Source organism: Carcharodon carcharias (genome assembly GCF_017639515.1).
Source record: "Carcharodon carcharias isolate sCarCar2 chromosome 39 unlocalized genomic scaffold, sCarCar2.pri SUPER_39_unloc_9, whole genome shotgun sequence".
Taxonomy (NCBI): Eukaryota; Metazoa; Chordata; class Chondrichthyes; order Lamniformes; family Lamnidae; genus Carcharodon; species Carcharodon carcharias.
The window spans coordinates 23,692-25,000 of record NW_024470848.1 but is presented as its reverse complement, the minus strand read 5'-3'; positions in this window follow the sequence as shown (position 1 = coordinate 25,000).

Here is a 1,309-nt window from a genome sequence, read left to right as displayed (position 1 = left end):
TAGAGGGGATGGATAGACACCAGTCAGTGGATAGATTTTTCCATGAGAGAGAGAGGGATTGAGAGACAGCAATCAGTGTACAGATCTCTCCCTGAGAGAGAGTGACTGAAAGACACCAGTCAGTGTACAGATATCTCCCTGAGAGAGGGAGGGACTGAGAGACACCAGTCAGTGTACAGATATGTCCCTGAGTGAGGGGGGACTGAGAGACAACAGTCAGTGTACAGATATCTCCCTGAGAGAGAGAGAGAGGGATTGAGAGACCCCAATCAGTGTACAGATATCAACCTGAGAGAGAGGGACTGAGAGACACCATCAGTGTACAGATAATCTCCCTGAGAGAGAGAGAATGAGAGACCCCAGTCAGTGTACAGATATCTCCCTGTGAGAGAGGGACTGAGAGACACCAGTCAGTGTACAGATATCACCCTGAGTGAGAGGGGACAGCGAGACACTAGTCAATGTACAGATATCAACCTGATAGAGAGTGATGGGACTGAGAGACACCAGTCAGTGTACAGATATCTCCCTGAAAAAGAGAGAGGGGACTGAGAGTCATCAGTCGGTGTACAGATATTTGCCTGAGAGAGAGGGACTGAGAGACACCAGGCAGAGGACAGATATCTCCTTGAGAGAGAGGGACTGAGAGACACCAGTCAGTGTGCAGATATCTCCCTGAGAGAGAGGGACTGAGAGATACCAGTCAGTGTACAAATATCTCCCTGAGAGAGAGAGGGACTGAGATACACCAGTCAGTGTACAGATATTTCCTTGAGAGAGAGAGGGGACTGAGAGACACCAGTCAGTGTACAGATATCTCTCTGAGAGAGAGGGACTGAGAGATACCAGTCAGTGTACAAATATCTCCCTGAGAGAGAGAGGGACTGAGATACACCAGTCAGTGTACAGATATTTCCTTGAGAGAGAGAGGGGACTGAGAGACACCAGTCAGTGTACAGATATCTCCCTGAGAGAGACACACTGTGAGACACCAGTCAGTGTACAGATATCTCCCTGGGAGAGAGAGACTGAGAGACACCAGACAGTTTACAAATATCTCCCTGAGAGAGAGGGGACTGAGAGACACCAGTCAGTGTACAGATATCTCCCTGAGAGAGAGAGACTGAGAGACTGAGAGACACCAGTCAGTGTACAGTTAAATCCATGAGAGAGAGAGGGACTGAGAGACACCGGTCAGTGTACAGATATCTCCCTGAGGGAGAGGGAACTGAAGGACACCAGTCAGTGTTAAGATATCACCCTGAGGGAGAGAGGGACTGAGTGACACCAGTCAGTGTACAGATATCTC